Consider the following 8,821-nt stretch of genomic DNA (forward strand, 5'->3'; position numbering starts at 1 on the left):
TTTTTCTTGGCTGCCTCCCTTATACTTTCTTCTTCTGCATGGCTTTGCAAAGCTGCCTACATGCTTTTAGACTTCATTTGGCTCTATGCATTTGATCCCTGTCCATAGCTGAGCATGGGGACAGAGAGTCTCACGGTCAGGAAAGCTGACCATAAAGAGGATCAAGGAACTGTGAAGGTGGGGACACACAGGCCAGTAGACACCTCGAGTGTTAAGCCTGGGACAGGATCAGGGCAGTGAAGTCTCTTATGCACTTTCACTCTGATGCAGTAAATTTCCACAAATAGAATCTGAATCACAGAGTTCTCAGACCCTAGCTGCCCGATTAAAAATAGGCGCTGTCTATATGGACTCAAGCCATGCTCGCCCAGGTTTGCTTGCTTCACTGCAAGGCTCCCAGGCGTTTTTGCTCTGCTGCCACTCTCCTGGAGGACAGGCTTGCAGCACTGCCCCAGCAGGGAGAGTCCTAAACACAAGATGTTTCTGAAATTCTGGTGGTTTTTCTTTAAGAGCCATTAAACCCCTACTAAATTATCCTAACTAAACAAGACTTAAGAAAAGCAGAAGTGCTGGAAACACAACCGTTCTTTTGCAAAACATCTCCCTTTGTCTCTGACATTCTCAGAATGTCCACACTGTTTTCAGTTCTTCCTGATGCTTGCTTTATGTTCACCCCAATACATCCTAAATCAATTAACAGCAATTAGTTTGATTATGAAACTATAAAACAGATATAAAAACCTCCCATAAATCTTCCAATAAAGCATCCAACATAACAAACTTTTCTGGTTAACAGCTAAATTAAGTACTGTTTTTTGGTTATTATTATGTGGGTCCCATTTGAGTTTAATGAGAAGTGGTCCATATAAAATGTTTACCAGAAAACAGGAGGTAGAGAGAAAACAAAGCTTTCTGGTCAGGGAAAGATCAGCAGAATGGTTTCTCCCCCTACCGCCTTCATCTTTCTTTAGTTTTCCAGAGGGTCTTATACCTTCTTTTATTTTAGGTTATGATTAACCGAAAATGCAGATTAAATCAGGTTTTGGCAGGATTGCTTTTGGTTCGCCATCCTTAGCCTGGTTGAGAAAATTGTCATAGTTCTACATGATTAGGTAAAACTTGCAAAAGACTACTTTTCCTGTGAAAAGGAAAAAAGGATGTATGCCTTTTATATACTACTAGATAAATGTACAAAGGGGTGTATCCAAGATGTTTGTTTAAAGAATGTCATTGGATGGCCATCACATTTAATCACGTGGCCATGGGGTATTTATGGGCATCTGCAAATGTCAGCACCAAAGACCCCCAGGAGAGATCTGCATGGCATATGTTATCATTTATCTGTTCCTCAAATAACTTACAATTCTTTTATAACTAATACTAGGTGTCTACATAGTTGAAGGCTATCATGAAAGAGTAGCAAAGCCAAATAATCATTAAAAAAAATATCATTTGAGTTACATAGCACACCTTTCATGGTAGTCTCAGGACTTCCTCCTGTTTTCTTGAAGATTCTGGAGAGAGAGGTGGCCAACCCACACGTCAAGAAGAAAGCTCATAGGTGTAAGTTTTGTTGAATGGCCAAGCAGAAGGGGAATCTGGTTGGATTGACAGGTAATCTGATTCTGTCCTCAGGAAAGGAAACAGAGCTGACATTGGATATAGATCATATCCCTCTAGGTTTTTCTTGTGTGTGCCTGTTGTAACCTGCTTTCTTTAGGGCCTCAATATGGCGCGGTTGTTGGGGTCATAGTGTAGCATATTTGTTTTGTGTTTTGTTTTCATTCATTGCATGAAATTTATTGAGTGCCTACTAAATGCACTGTGCCATGTGCATAGGCGTTTATTTAATTACATTTTGCTTCATTTGGCAGATTGATTCCATAATCACAGATTAGTTGGCTGGGATTCTGATTCTAATTTTGCCCACAATTTGCCATGTGGCTGTGAGTTAGGCACCCTACCCCTGCATGATACTTCAATTTCTTTTTCTGCGTTGTGGAAATAATAGTAACTGACAGCTGCTTAGAGAGAGATGTGCTGGGTGATTCATGTTCAAGGTGAGACTTGTGAAGTTCAATTATTTCATCCTCAAAAGGCTACTCTGAGATTGGTGTAAGTAAAGATTTGCTTTTAATTTATATTGCAATCCTTACAGGCTCCCACAGATATTTTCTTTAATTCTTTTTTGACTTAGTGACTGTGAGCTAGATTTTCAAGTTCCAATAGCAGAGTCATTAGTGGGAATTGATTGGTCAAAGTTCGAGTCCCACCAAAAGATTTTTAGTGGCAGTGCCCAGGCAAAATATTATACTTCCGAAACGGAGTGCACACAAATTTAATAATGAATTTTAAGGAAACTGAGTTTAGATTTGAGCCTGTATTGTCTTTTTTTCCCCTAGGTCCTGTACTTACTATATTGTATGGAGATGGTAGTTAACTTCCTGTTCTCATTCTTGTCCTCAATGTCAACTTCCTCCTCCTTTTTTTCCCTCTTCCTTCTTTTGTTTTTATGATATTGAGGGATGAATCCAAAGTCTTTGGAATGAGCCATATTCTCAACCATTTATTCATTCAAGTATTCATTCATTTATTTAAGGATCTCACTAGGTTGTTCAGACTGAGCTCCATCTCACAGTTCTCCTGCCCCAACCTCCCAGAGCACTGGTATTACAGATGTGCCCACCAAGTCTAGATGACTTGCTTACTTTTACTGGGCAATAACTGGTCCAGTTTCACATACCCTCATTCCTATCTGAACTGGCAAAAATACATAAATGTATTTGCTATCAAATTGGCAGATACCTCCTGAGGCATGTGTATCTTCATGATTTAACAGTAACTGGCTTGTTGTTTAAGGATTCATAGAGTATGATAAATAGCTGCCTCTTTAAAGGGTAAGTCTAAGTGTAGTGGGGTAGAGGTTTGGTGGTGAAACCTTGAGTATTTATCAGCACAAGTCTGATGGGAGAAACTTGAGTGTGGAAGCCTTCTTTATGTCACAAAGGCCTCAGGTCAGGCGGGAAGAGTCAAACTATGAGCTGAAAGAGGGTAACTTAAGAGGAGCCGAAACAAACACCAATCCAACAATTTCCTTCTCTAATCAGGAGGCCTTCTCTTTCTAAACCTCAGCTTCAATGCACAGGGCTGTATGATGAAGGTATGAGAATATGTATTTGGCTTTGCAAACTACACAGGAGAAAATACAAGAAAGGCAGCCCAGTAACAGAGCTTTATAGTTGCTATAGGGAAAAATGAGTCTCCACATCTCTCAACCCACTGGTTGAAGGTTGTACATAAGCATCACTAAAAGTCATTTGATCTGCCTTAAGGATCAAGCTGGTCATGCTTGTAGCTGTGGCATTTACCAAGAAGAGGATTAAGCTCCCCCATGATCTCGGGGCCCAGAGGGGACATATTTATTCCTTTGTTTGGCTCATCCTGACCATGCATTTGCCTCTATGGAGTGAAGATCAGCCTTCTTTGGAGGTGAGCTGATGACTGTGTGGTGACAGAGCATACTCCCTGTGGTCTCAGGAAGATTCTGGGGATACAGAGGAGAGCAGGAGGAGGAGAATTTGAAGTTTTAGTCAGGAATGACTATGCATGTCATAATAAGGATTCTGTATATTTGTGTGATGCAGAACCCTCTGGAAGGCTGGGAAGTGAACAGTGTAACACACAAAGGACAATGGTAGAACAAAGACTAGCTTGGAAATTATTGTAATAATTCATATTAGTGACATCACAGTTTGGACCAGAGGCTAATAATGAATATTGTGAAATATGCATAGGATAAATTTTGAAGGTCAAACCAACATGTTTTACTAGTAGGTTAAGTTGAAGTGGGTAGAAAATAGGAAATTAAGGATGATTCTAAGTATTATATTTTAACTTAAGCCCCTTGATGCTAAGTACTAGTGGGGGAAATTTTGAAAGGAACATGTTGGAGTAGAAGGGTCAACAAAAGTTCCAGTTTGGGCCTATTAAGTTGTATAAGCTGCTTGTGTATTTAAGTAAATATGCTGAATGATAGGAATTGACCTATGGAATTGGAGCATGTATAAGGAAACTGTCATAGTTAACTTCAGGTGCCAACTTGAGTGGATTAAGATCCTCAGATAGCTTATAAAGTATTATTCCTGGGTATATGTGGGAAGGTGTTTGTGGAGTAGACTGGCATTTGAATCAGTGAACTAAGTAAGTAAAACCCACCCTCAAACACTGTGGGCAGTGATAGAGGCACCATCCCGGCAGCTGAGGACCATAACAGTAGAGTCAGAAAAAGGACAGGTGACTTACTTGCTGCTGGAGTTGGGATACTTTTCTTCCCTCACCTTTTGACATTACAGCTCCATGTCCTTCAGCTTTTGGACTCTGGCTCTTGCAGCAGGGACACCCTGGGCTCCGCAAGTTTTGGTTTTGAACTGAGTTTATACTATGCTGGTTCTTTAGCTTGTAGACTTGGACTGAGCTGTGTTTCCAGCTTCTCTGACTTTCAACTTGCAGACTGCCTATCATAGGGCTTCTGGCCCTCCACTGTTACATGAGCCAAGCCCCACCATAAATTTACTCTTGTATATGTATATATCAGAGCCAAGTCTTTAATGCAATTGAATGAGTTACAGCACAAGTTGAACTTTCAGTTGTGCCCCATGTCTACTGTTTAAAAGGAGAGCATCCACTGGGAAAGGCTGGGATGGATATGTGTGAGGAGGTTTTCATGAAACTAAAGACTTTGAACTCCTACATTTGGTTGAGTATTTTCCCAGCAGAAGTGACTTCCATAATATCAGTGGTAATGAATTTTCAACCATGGTGACACCCAACCTCTATCTGAAGGAACTGACCTTTTACTGCCTGAGGAAGCTTGTATTATCTGAGGTGATTGCCAAGCAAGGGAACAGCTGCTTCTTCTCCAGGCCTATGAGCATCCCTTGGACCTTCTAGATCTAAGTGGTGTGGTCAGAAAACAGGTGAATGCTTAAGATACAAGCAATTATCACAGTAACACACATTGCTATTAATCCTGCTTGAAATACTCCCCTTACCTTGAAAATACTTTGTGAAATGGCTCTTGGCATTTTCTGAAACAATTCTAAAAATTCTCTTTCATAATTGCCTTAAGTTGCACTCTCTGGCTATCTTGATGTTTTCTGAGTCCATTCAAAATACTTTCCTTTCATGGCCATTTTGATTTTGGGAAAAAGCTAGGAATTGTATGGTGTTAGATCTGGTGAATAAGATGAATGAGGCTTGTAATAGCCTTTCAAGTGTGTCTTTCCATTGACTGGCATTTGATAATAGCAGTCACCATAGTTTTTTTTTTTTTTTTTTTTTAATCACACTTGGTAAAGACACAAAAGAGGGCTGGGGAGATATCTCAGCAGTCTAAATTCCTACCTGGAAAGTGCAAGGACCTAGTTCTCTCCTGTGTACCACATGGGGTGCCCCAAAACCAAGTGTGGTGGTACATGCCTGTAATCCCAGTGCTGGGGAGGCTCAGAGAGAAGGATCACTATGAATTAAAGCTGTGCAGCAAGACCCTGTACCACATAAATAAATAAATGTTGCTGGCATAGTGGTGAGCATAGATGCTTATCAAATAAATAAAATATTTTTAAAAATTGAAAAACACCACAAAGAAGGACTTCCAGAATTGCTTCAGAAAGTAGCGGGAGTGAAATGAGGACATATTTTGAGGGGATTAATGGCAATGTGTCATTTAATGTAACACTTTTTATGAAAGTAAGCACGTACTATTTTCCCATCATTTCTTGTGCCACTAGAGTCCTAACAAGGCCTCTAAGGTGAAAGGGAAATTGTGTCTCATGAGGACATTTGCAACATTCATAAAGAACCACTTGACTTTTTTAACTGACACACGCAGAAACCTGGGAAAGGAGACTGAAGGGGTGGGATGGCAGGAGGAGGAGTGGAAAGTTGCTGAGGCCGAGCCCATCCATGCGGGCTCACTAAGCAGTGATGCTGCCTTCAATGTTGCAGTCCAGAGGCCTCGACGATTTGGTTCAAGGGTTGAAACATGGGTCAAAAATGATCCACCATGAATTTACTCTCTCTGGAGCACCCTAACTCATACAGAGATATTCACGGGAACAGTTTCCATGGAGTAAATTCAGGAGGTCAGGGGGCCCAAAGAAGGAGAGAAAGAATGATGGGCAATTCTCTAGAAAAGCTTTGTAACAAGGGGAAAAGTAAGAAGAATTAGTGGAAGTATATGATCAAAAAGTATCTGCCTTTCTTTTATTTTTTAAATTTTTTTTGTATTTTAGGGAAGGGTCTACAGGGTGTTCAGAGTATTACTACTAGATAGGACTTGTAGTGATCCACTTATTTACAGCCTCCCAAGAGCTGGGATTACAGGCATGCTCCACTATCTGCCTTTCTTTTAACAAAAGAGATGTGTACATGTTGATGGGATGATTAGTTAAGAGAAAAAAATTGAAACTACAATAGGGAAAAGCAATAATGGAAGGAGCAGGGTCTCTGCGAAGGTGAGGGACAGTCTAATCCAAGACTTAGCAGAGGGGGTCTCTGACATAGTCATACAGCCAGTAAATGATGAAGTTGGAACCTAGACCCTACCCGCCTGTCTGTCGGGCCAACACTTCACAACCACCACGTGCTTAGATCTATAGTTTAAGACATTTTCAGCAATAAGTATCTTATTTTCAAAACGTGCAATTTTATAATTCATATATAACAGATCAAACATGGGGGTAGAGTGCGTGAGAGACAGATGGAAGACAAGGAATTTGCTACCTGTGCTACCCTACGTCTTAGTCCAGCGGAGCTACTGTAACAAAATGCCATCACCTGGTTGGCTCAAAACAACAATAATTGATTTCTCACAGGTCTGGAGATGAGACCTTTGAGATCAGGGAGCTGCAAGGTCAGCTCTGGTGAAGCCCCTCTTCTAGATTGCATAGTGAGGAGTGCTTATTGTGTTCTCACTTAGCGAGATCTCTAGTTTCCCCTCAGAAAGGCATTAATCTCACTCAGGAGGACTCTATGTTTATGACCTAATTACCTCTCACAGGCTCTCATACAAAGAGTGTCACATTGTTGATTAGACTTCCACATAAAAATTTAGAAGGGAACACAAAATTTTCGGTCTGTAATACCCTCTGTGCCCCTGAAGCCCTTTAAACAGCTTCTCAGACATCTGAGACCCCAAGGAAAACAACCTGAAAAACTTGTCTAGGGAACCTTTTTACCATTAAACATTCACAAGTCCATATTAATACAAGTGGTTGATTTTACTTTGCCCCCTGTTCTGGTCACTGGTTATATCCATGTGTCTAGGCTCTGTGTCAATAGCCACAATGAAGTGGAGGAAATAAATGAAACCGTTCATTTCACAGGAACCCAGGGCCCTCCTTCCTCACCTTTCAAATAAGCAGAACCAAAAACAACATAGAAAGTCATTTACAAAACAAGCTATCCTCAGGGAGATGGCAATCTTGTTAACAGTTGAGGCTTGTCAGCATGAACATCTGTTTTAATAGCACATCTGTATGGGTGTAGTACTTAGCAGGGCAACCTAGCTTTTGTCTTATAGAATTTAATGGATTTTTTTTCTTTCTTGTTTTAAAGCCCATGCCCTATACAATTAGTCAGGTGAAAGTGAAATCATTCTGCTCAGTCTTGAAAAGGGAGATCGATAACTGTAAGGGGATGCAATGTGCAGAACTCCAGGTAGCAGTTATAGCTAAAGAAACAGCAGGCAAGAAATCTCACCAGTGTCTCAGCTCTGACTGCAGGAAGTGCAGAGTGCTGTCCAAAAGACCACTCTCCCAAAGGGGAGGGACAGGGCTGCTCCTGGCTGAGACAGACACAGCTGTAAAGTCAGGTGTGGGGGATGGTCACACAGCCTGTCTGGAAGTGAGAAGAACCCTAGATTCTGGGGAAGGGGATCGCACGAACAGCGCTGTGTGAGAGACCTGTGAAGGATGTAGAGACAGTGGCTGCATCCCTATGAATAAATTCTATTTGGCCTTTGAGTCTGGTCATTCATTCATCCATTTATTGGAGGAATGCTATTGAACACCTATTGCGGGTCAAGCCACTGAGAGGGTGATTGTGACATAGGTTTTGTCCTTAAGAAGTGGACAGCACAGTGCGTCAGATGGAGAAAAATTGAACTTGATAATAATAAAATATTGGGGCACATTCTACCATGGAGAGAGGTACACAAAATATTTCTCATTCTGTATTTTAATGTGTTGTTCTCATTTTTCTTATATTAATTCCCTGAAGAGGGACTTAGAAGAATACTTGCTTGGCCTGGTGTGTCCTTGGCCTACAGGAGATACTCCATAGTGTTGCAGTTCAAATTAGCCCTTTTTTACTTTCATTTTTTTATTTTAAAGAGAGGGAGGAAAAAACCCAATAGAACCAACACAGAATTTCAAAATGAGATAATAGAAAAATTAACAATGGTTATTATCTTCAAAATAGTTGCTCAGATTGCAAGATACAGGCATGCAAAATTGATCAAACAATATCAGAATTTACTGTTACTTTCTAAGAGCCAGTAAAAATTAGTAGGAGTACAGAGCCTGCCAGATAGCTCAGCAGACTAAAGCGCCTGCTTGGGCAGAGTGCAGCGGCCTTGGTTTGATCCCTGATGTGCCATGCTGGCCTGTCCCCGGGGTGCCCTGAGGCTGCAACTGAGACCTGGCATGGTGGCGCCTGAAATCTCAGTCCTTGGGAAGCTGAAAACAGGAGAATCACTACAAGGCTGATGTATGTAGTGAGACCCTAGTAGCACAGTTATCTCAGCTATCATGTATATATA

The sequence above is a fragment of the Octodon degus genome, unplaced genomic scaffold (assembly GCF_000260255.1).
Source record: "Octodon degus isolate 3935 unplaced genomic scaffold, OctDeg1.0 scaffold00116, whole genome shotgun sequence".
NCBI classification, from domain to species: domain Eukaryota; kingdom Metazoa; phylum Chordata; class Mammalia; order Rodentia; family Octodontidae; genus Octodon; species Octodon degus.